At 38.5% G+C, this 9,198-nt stretch overlaps 1 non-coding gene across 1 annotated transcript; it reads left to right on the forward strand.

Moving 5' to 3' along the window:
- The first annotated feature begins 3,484 nt into the window (after nt 1–3,484).
- Nucleotides 3,485–3,591, forward strand: LOC128292214 (small nucleolar RNA R71). Its single transcript, XR_008282199.1, has one exon. It is a non-coding gene; the product is annotated as a small nucleolar RNA R71 (small nucleolar RNA).
- Nucleotides 3,592–9,198: the final 5,607 nt, after the last annotated feature.

Consider the following 9,198-nt stretch of genomic DNA (forward strand, 5'->3'; position numbering starts at 1 on the left):
TCTGATGACTTGATCGCACATCGTGAAAGCAATGGATCGTCCCAAAAGTAGTTTTCACATCATTAAAGAAGCGCTTTTTTCTTTGGTGTGTTAACCCTTTTGGGATAATGTTAGCGACTAAAAATTTGCGATGTCTGCAAACCAAGGTACCTCGTAGTTAGATATAGTGAAAAATTGTTCTTCAGGGAACGAATCATTTATTTCCACGTCATCTAGTTCTCTGGTATTGGATTTCTCGAGCCTGGACAGATGATCAGCCGCGAGATTTTCAGCTCCTTTCTTGTCCTGAATTTCCAAGTCAAATTCTTGTAATAGGAGAATCCATCGAATGATTCGAGGTTTTGCATCGATTTTAGTTAAAAGGTAGAAAGGGTAGAATGGTCAGTGTAAACAATAACTTTAGATAATATGAGATATGATCGAAATTTATCAAATGCAAAAACCACATCTAGCAACTCTTTTTCCATAGTAGTATAGTTTTCTTGTGCAGCCGTTAAGGTTTTGCTGGCGTAATAGATAGGTTGAAAATGCTTGTCTCTTATTTGTCCCAATCTGTACCTCTTGCAAAATCACTCGCATCACACATTAGTTCAAATGGCAAGTTCAATCAGGTGCAATTATGATTGGAGCATTAATTAATTATCCTTTAAAGTATTAAATGCTTCTAAAATTCTCGATCGAAGTTAAAAGGTATATCTTTTTCTAGCAATTTAGTCAAAGGCTTAGCTATTTTAGAAAAATCCTTAATAAATCTTCTATAAAAACCAGCATGTCCTAAAAAGCTTCTAATAGCCTTAACTGAACTAGGGTGGTAATTTTTCCATTTTTTCTATTTTAGATTTATCCATCTCAATCCCTTTACTAGAAATTTTATGCCCTAGTACAGTACCTTCTTGAACCATGAAGTGACATTTCTCTCAGTTAAGCACAAGGTTTGTTTCCTCACATCTTATTAATACTCATTTTAAATTTTTAAGGTAGAGATAGAAAGAGTTACCAAATACCGAAAAATCATCCATGAAGACTTCCGTGATATCTTCCACGAGTTCGTCGAATATGGCTATCATACAGCACTGAAAAGTGGCAGGGGCATTACATAATCCAAAAGGTATTCTACGATAAGTGAACATACCATATGGGCATGTGAATGTCATCTTTTCTTGATCTTCAGGAGCTCTTGGGATTTGGAAGTAACCAGAGAGTCCGTCTAGGAAGCAGTAATACATGTGTCCGGATAATCTTTCTAACATTTGGTCAATGAATGGCAAGAGGAAGTGATCTTTCCTTGTGGCGTCATTTAGTTTCCTGTAGTCTATGCAAACTCTCCACCCTGTAACCGCTCTTGTTGGGATTAATTTATTCTTCTTGTTGGTCACAACCGTCATGCCTCCTTTCTTAGGGACAACCTGCACTGGACTTCCCCAAGAACTGTCAAAAATAGGATAAATAATTTCAGCATCTAAAAGTTTAATTACCTCAGCTTTTACAACTTCCTTCCTGTTAGGGTTTAGACGTCTTTTAGCTTGCACATACGGTTTGTATTCATCTTCCATCAAAATTTTGTGGGTGCAAAAAGAAGGACTGGTTCCTTTAATGTCAGAAATTTTCCATGCTATGGCCTTTTTATGCTCTTTTAATACTTGGATTAATTCCTCTTTCTCTTTGGGTTGCAAATTAGAAGCAATAATAATGGTAATGTAGAATTATTTCCAAGGAATACATATTCTAAATGGTTTGGTAATTGTTTAAGTTCCAGTTTTGGAGGCTCCTCAATAGAGGGTTTTTGCTTAAGTTCATCGTTTATCTTAATACCCTCATATTCTACTTGTCCTGACGGATGGTCATTAGGTTCCTCACCTATCTCCTCGTCTTGAGCTGGATACGGTTCTGTAGTCTCCTCTTATATAATTTTCTAAAAAGAGTCTTGAGTAATATAATCAATAGGGTCAATGAAATAACATGAATCATCCTGTTCCCTAGAGAATCTCATAGCATTGTAAATTTTAAAGATCATCTCCTCGTCACCTACTTTAATTACCAATTTACGGTCACCCATGTCAATCACAACTCTAGCAGTGGCTAGGAATGGGCGTCCTAAAATTAAGGGTACTTCCACATCTTCATCCATGTCAAGCACAACAAAATCAACAGGGAATATAAATTTATCTACTTTTAAGAGTACGTCTTCTATAATACCCCTAGGATATTTAACGGCTCTATCGGCTAATTGAATACTTATTCTAGTAGGTTTAGGTTCCCCAAGACCAAGTTGTTTGAACATTTTATATGGCATCAAATTAATACTAGAGCCTAAATCAGCTAGTGCTTTTTCAATATTCAGATTACCAATTAAGCAAGGGATAGTAAAACTTCCTGGATCTTTTAGTTTGGTTGGCAGCTTATTTTGGAGATGGCGGAGCACTCCTCGTTGAGTTCTACTGTAGATAAGTCCTCGAGCTTCCTTTTATTTGTTAGAAGCTCCTTAAAAAATTTTGCGTATGTAGCCATCTGCGAGGTAGCTTCAATAAAAGGTAAGTTGATATGTAATTACTTAAAAAGTTCAAGAAACTTACTGAATTGTGCATCAATGTGATCTTTTTTTAATTTTGCTGAATATGGAACCGGTGGTGTATATTTGTCCGGCACTAGTTTGTCACTATTTCTGGGTTTTTCTTCCCACCTTTCGTTTTCCACGGCTTCTTGTGCTAACTTCTTTTCAGATTCCGCTAACACTTTCCCACTCCTTAGTGTAACTACTTTGACATGCTCTTTTGATTTGGTATTACTAAGTAAATTTCCTGGTGGTCTTTCCGAGATTAGTTTGGAAAGCTGGCTTATCTGAGTTTCAAGTCCTTGGATCGATGCTTGTTGATTTTTAAGTGTTGTCTCGGTATTTTGGAAACGGGTTTCTAACATTGATATGAATTTTGAGAGCATCTCCTCAAGGTTCGGTTTCTTCTCTTGTTGATAGTGTGGCTGTTGAAAACCCAGAAGATGTTGTGGTCTTTGATTTCCTGGACTGCCCCATGAAAAATTTGGGTGGTTCCTCCAACTTGCATTATAAGTATTACTGTATGGGTTATTTTGAGATCTAAAGTTATTGTTACCCATATAGTTGACTTGTTCCTCTTCGGTTGTGGGATTGAAGGATTGATATTCTGTATGCACACCTCCTCTACTTGAGTCACACCTCATTACAGGATGTACCTGCATAGAACCAAGTAAACCATCAATTTTTTTATTGAGAAGTTCTACCTGATTTGACAGCATAGTAAATGAGTCGACGTTATAAACGCCGGCTATTTTTGTTGGCTTAGTCCTCATGACTAGCCACTGATAGTTATTTAGTGACATTTCTTCAATGAATTCATAAGCCTCTTCAGGTGTTTTGTTGTTGATGGTTCCGCCAGCAGCTGCGTCAACCATTTACCGAGTCGAGGGATTCAAATCATTGTGGAATGTTTGTACTTGCAGCCAAAGCGGTAATCTATGGTGAGGGCACCTTCTCAGTAAGTCCTTGTATCTCTCCCATGCATCGTAAAGTGTTTCTAAATCCATCTGCACAAAAGAAGAAATATCATTACGTAACTTAGCCGTTTTAGCCGGCGAAAAGTATTTTAGTAAAAAAAATTTCGGTCATTTTTTCCCAAGTAGTAATTGACCCTCGTGGTAACAAGTTCAACTACTGTTTAGCTTTATTCCTCAATGAAAAGGGAAATAACCGAAAGCGAATGGCATCATCAGAAACTCCATTGATTTTAAATGTATCGCAAAATTCCAGAAAATTTGCTAAGTGAGCGTTGGGATCTTCATCCTGCAAACCATCAAACTGAACAAACTGCTGTATCATTTGAATAGTGTTAGGCTTTAATTCAAAAGTATTTGCTGCTACAACAGGTCTAACTATGCTAAATTCAGTTCCTGTTAAAGAAGGTTTACCATAATCATACATAGTGCGTCGAACAGGATTTTGATTAACCGCAATTGCAGGAGGTAGCTGATTGCCTTGGTTTTCAGCCATTTCTTCGGTTAGGGGTTGAGTATCGTCTTCTTGCTCGTTCTCTGTGTATCTTAAGCTGCGGCTTATTTCTCATTGGTTTCTACGAACTATGCGATTGATTTCTTCGTCAAAAAGTAATGGTCCCGAGGGGTTTCTTCTAGTCATAAACTATAAAAACCTGCCAAGAGAGGGAAAAAATTAATAAAAATAATAAAAAATTAAATTGCAAGGAAAATAAATGGATAAAGTAATAAAAATTTAGCATTCCTAAATTTTAATTCCCCCGCAACGGCGCAAAAAACTTGATCGCGTGATTCGTAACAAGTAATAAATACTTATAATAAAGATCAAATCTAGACTAACTATTATCACGACGAAAAGGCAAGCGCACCTATCGAACAATAGTATAGCAATGGCAAGACCGGGATATCGTACCCAAAGGAACCAAAAGTACTAGTAATAACTATCTTTTTATTATCTAACCTAAGAATAAAAGGGGTTTTATTTGTTTTAATTAACTAAGAACGCACAGAGAAAAGAATTGGGGAATTGCTTTTGGGAAAATCGATTGACTTGAGACAATACTGAAGAAAAAATCCACCTAGACTTTACTTGTTATTCTGGCTCCGAAACGGACGATTTATTTATTCAACTTGTTCCGTAGAGATCCCTAAGTTATGTTATTATCCCTATTCAAGACTAATAATGTCTAATCCCTATATTGAATAACCGAGACTTTTCTCTAATTAACACTCTAGGGTTGCATTAACTCGATCTATGGATCCCCTTATTAGGTTTCACCCTAATCCGGCAAAATCTTGTCACCCTATTTCTAGGCGCGCAAACAACTCCGCTTAATTATGACAAAAGTACTCTTAGACAGGGTCTATTCCTCCTCTGAATAAGAGCATGTCTTGAATCAGTATCCTGGGATATCAAAATAAGAATTAAGAACAAGTTAAATATTTATCATACAATTCAGAAAACAATAACAAGATTCGTCTTAGGTTTCATTCCCCTTAGGTATTTACGGGATTCAGTTCATAACTAAATAAGAAAACATCTCAGAAGAATAAAGAATACAAAATATAAAGAAAACCCAAAACTCCTGAAGGGAAATTGAGGAGAGATCTTCAGTCTTGATGATGAATCCGGCTTCTGAAATGGATCAATCAGCTTCCTTGGGGTAATTCCTTATCCCCTTTCTCCCTCCCCTTTTTCTTCTCTTCTAGGGTGTATTTATAGGCTTTGGAATGCTTAGAAGCCCTCAAAAGCAGCCTTTTTCTGAATTGGACTACACTTGGGCTCGGCAGGGACACGCCCGTGTGACACGGCTGTGTGACGTGATTGCCAGGCCGTGTTCAATCCGTTAATTTGCACAGGGTCGTGTGGGTCAATGGCCAGGCTGTGTGAATCGTGAAAGCCTTGGTCGACACCTTCGAAAGACACGGGCGTGTGAGCTGCTCGTCTGGCAAGGCTTAGGCCGTGTCATCTTCTCGATTTGGTCCGTTTTGTCCCCTTTTTTTGCTCGTTTTTGGCTCATTTTGCTCTCCTATGCTCTCTTAAGTATAAAACATGAAATTAAAGCATTAGGAGCATCGAATTCACCAATTCTAATGAGAAATCATCCATAAAGTGCATTAAACATGGGGTAAAAAAGGTGTATAATTTACGGTTTATCACCAAGGCTCGAGAAGAATGGAGGATTACTATAAAGAAATGGAGATCGCGATGATAAGAGCGGATGTACAAGAAGACGATGAAGTAACCATGGCGCGTTTCTTGGCTGGACTCAACCGAGACATTGCCAATATTGTGGAGTTGCAACACTGCGTCGAGGTGGTGGACATGGTGCACATGGCCTTCAAATTAGAAAAGTAATTAAAGTGAAAAGGAGTTGTCCGAGGCTACTCCACCGCGAATACTCCAAAGTAGAGCTAAGGCGTTGGTAAAAGCACTCCAATGAACCGCGCTAAAAAGACGACAGTGCCATTAAAATCAACCAAGCCTTTGGCCGAATCTAGTAATGGTAATGCGGTCGAGATTTCCTTTAACCGTTCGAGGGACATCAAGTGCTTCAAATGCCTCGGGAGGGGCCATATCGCAAGTCAGTGTCCAAATTGAAGCACTATGGTGGTGCGCACGAATAGCGATATCAAGTCAGAAGATGAGGTTGAAAATGAGTCCAAACTAACATCTGACAAGGAGGAAGAAGCAAAACATGTTGTAGATGGTGAGCTTCTTGTTGTTAAATAGAGTCTTAGTCTCCAAAGTGTGGAAGACGAGCAACAAAGGAAAAACATCTTTCATACCTGGTGCCAAGTCCAAGGGAAGATCTGTAGCGTCATTATCGACGGTAGGAGTTGCACAAACGTGGTGAGCAATCTCATGGTGGAAAAACTTGGCTTGCTGACCACCAAGCACTCGAGCCCGTATAAACTCTAATGGCTCAATGACAGCGGTGAATTAAAAGTAACAAAGCAAGTACTTGTATCCTTTACCATTGGAAAATATGCGGATGAATTACTTTGCGATGTTGTTGCCATGCACGCGGGTTATTTGTTGCTTGAACTCCCGTGGCAGTTTGATAGACGAGTTCTCCACGATGGTTATACCAATAAGTATACGTTCAAGCATATAGGAAAGAATGTGATGTTAGCACCATTAAAACCGAAGCAAGTCTATAAGGATCAAAAGAAATTGAAAAGTTCTGTAGATCAAATGAGAGAAAAAGAAAAGAGTGAAAATGTAAAAGAAAAAAATGAGAAAAAGAGAGGAAAAACAATAAAAAAGAGCGAAAAGAAAAATGAGAAAAGAAAAAGATGAAAAAGAAAAAGAAAATGAGTGTGTTTGCAAAAGCGAGTGATGTGCGGAATGCTTTGGCATTGAGACAATCACTCCTTGTGCTCATGTACAAGGAAAGCTTGTTTTCTACTAACAAATTCCCGAAAACCTGCCCTCTTCTATTGTGTCTCTTTTGCAGGATTTTTAAGATGTATTCTCGGAAAAAAACTCCGAGTAGGATGCCACCACTTTGCGAAATCAAGTACCAAACGATTTTATGCCCGAAGCTATTATTCCGAACTGACCAGCGTGTAGGTCGAATCTCGAAGAGACTAAGGAACTCCAACGGCAAATCAACAAGTTGATGGAGAAAGGCTACATTCGCGAAAGCCTTGGTCCTTGTACTGTACTCGTCTTGTTAGTGCCAAAGAAAGATGGAACATGGAGAATGTGCGTGGATTGTCGAGCCGTGAACAAGATTACTATTAAGTACCGGTATCTGATACCTCACTTAGACGACATGCTTGATGAATTGATTAGTGCCAAATTATTTTCGAAAATTGATTTTAAAAGTGGCTACCATCAGATTCGTATGCAAGAAGGCAATGAATGGAAAACTGCTTTCAAGACAAAACACAGTTTGTACGAGTGGTTGGTCATGCCGTTTGGCCTAACCAACGCTCCTAGCACTTTCATGAGACTTATGAATTACGTGTTAAGGTCTTTCATTGGTAAGTTCTGTGTCGTATATTTTGATGACATTCTCATATATAGCAAGATGTTGGAAGACCATGTGATTCACCTTAAATCTGTGTTAGAAGTTCTACGAAAAGAAACCCTTTATGCTAACATTAAGAAATGCACTTTCTGTTCTGACAAAGTTATTTTTCTAGGTTTTGTAGTTAGCTCGAAGGGCTTGGAAGTGGACCAAGAAAAGAAAAAGGTTATTCAAGAGTGGTCGAGACTTACGAGTGTTAGCCAAGTTCAAAGCTTTCATGGTTTGGCAAGCTTTTATCAGTGTTTCATGCTCGACTTCAGCACTATAGCTGCACCTTTAACAAGCATGATTAAGAAGAATTCAGCCTTCTACTGGAAGACGAGCAAGATAAGTATTTTAATGAAATTAAGAGTTGTCTTACTAAAGCCCCTTTATTAGCATTACCCAATTTTTGTAAACCCTTTGAGATTGAATGTCATGCATCAAGTGTCGGAATTGGGGCCGTGCTAACCTAATATGGAAAGCCTGTGGCGTATTTCATCGAGAAGTTAAATGGGGCTATGCTTAACTACCCCATTTACAACAAAGAAATTTATGCAGTCATCCGAGCTTTCGAGACGTGGCAGCACTACTTATGGCCAAAAGAGTTCGTGATTCACTCTAGTCACGAAACGTTGAAACACATCAAGGGCCAACATAAGCTAAATAAATGCCATGCGAAGTGGGTTGAGTATCTCAAGTCATTTCCATACGTCATCAAGTATAAGAAAGGTAAAGATAATATTGTGGCTGATGCGCTTTCGAGAAGGTATGCTTTATTATTTTCTCTTGAATCTAAATTGCTTGGATTTTCTTACTTGAAAGATTTGTATACCAATGACGAAGATTTTGGTGAAATATATGCTGCTTGCGAGAATTATTCTGTTGAGAAATTTTATAGGTACGAAGGTTTCCTTTTCAAGGAAGGAAAGATATGTATTCCTCAAGGTTCCATTCGGAACTTACTCGTGCATGAAGTGCACAACAGTGGCCTCATGGGTCATTTTGGAATAGGTAAGACTCTATCAACGCTCCAAGAACACTTCTATTGGCCTAAAATGAGGAGGGATCTTGAACGAGTCTGCAACCGTTGCGTGACGTGCAAGAAGGCCAAATCCAAGATTCAGTCGCACGGCCTTTACATTCCATTGCCCATTCCCGAAGGCCCTTGGATGGATATATCCATGGACTTTGTCCTTGGATTGCCTAAAACAAAAATGGGGAAGGATTCCATCTTTGTTGTTGTTGACCAATTCTCGAAAATGTCTCATTTCATTGCTTGTACTTAAACTGATGATGCTCTTCATGTTGCTAATCTTTTCTTTAGGGACATTGTTAGGTTCATGGCATCCCACGAACCATAGTATCTGATCGAGATACGTAGTTTTTAAGCCATTTTTAGAGATCGTTGTGGGCTAAACTTGGAACCAAGTTGCTGTTCTGCGTTCCATCTACACTATTTCTAGCCATTATCCAAAAGAACTTGAAGTTGTGGGAGGATTGCTTACCTCATATCGAGTTCACTTACAATCGACCCATTCATTCAGTGACTAAATATTCACCCTTTGAAATAGTTTATGATTTTAATCTGTAACTCTATTGGATTTGATACCCTTGCCTAATGATCAGTTAATTCATTCTAATGCTAGGAAAAAGG

The sequence above is a fragment of the Gossypium arboreum genome, chromosome 4 (genome assembly GCF_025698485.1).
Source record: "Gossypium arboreum isolate Shixiya-1 chromosome 4, ASM2569848v2, whole genome shotgun sequence".
Taxonomy (NCBI): Eukaryota; Viridiplantae; Streptophyta; class Magnoliopsida; order Malvales; family Malvaceae; genus Gossypium; species Gossypium arboreum.